Consider the following 434-nt stretch of genomic DNA (forward strand, 5'->3'; position numbering starts at 1 on the left):
CCTCCTCATGTGATATGGAGAAGTCCAAGGTAAAGAAAAGCAGAAAAAAAAACACAGAATAAAAAGCGGCATGAAGAGAGGGCGAGCCAGAGGTAGTAAAATGCGGCGTTTAATCCCCTAGAGTTTGACAGGCAACGCATTACTAGTGTTTTCCATATATCTCTACAATCACCACATGTTATTTCAATAACATCCCTAGCATATAGATTTCATTGTTTCTGTGGACTAATTGCTTATGTTCCATTAATTACTTGCAAATGGTCATTAGTGTCATTAAAATCATAAATCTCTTTAAGTTGCTTTGTCGCTCTGTGCTCGCAGTTAATGACTTTGCTTTGTGATTATTGTGGAATTGTTGTCATATGTTTAGCTAATGATTTTGATGATGATGTAATTGTATCGGAAATAATTACACAGTATTTCAATGCATGACA

Source organism: Penaeus monodon, chromosome 24 (assembly GCF_015228065.2).
Source record: "Penaeus monodon isolate SGIC_2016 chromosome 24, NSTDA_Pmon_1, whole genome shotgun sequence".
Taxonomy (NCBI): Eukaryota; Metazoa; Arthropoda; class Malacostraca; order Decapoda; family Penaeidae; genus Penaeus; species Penaeus monodon.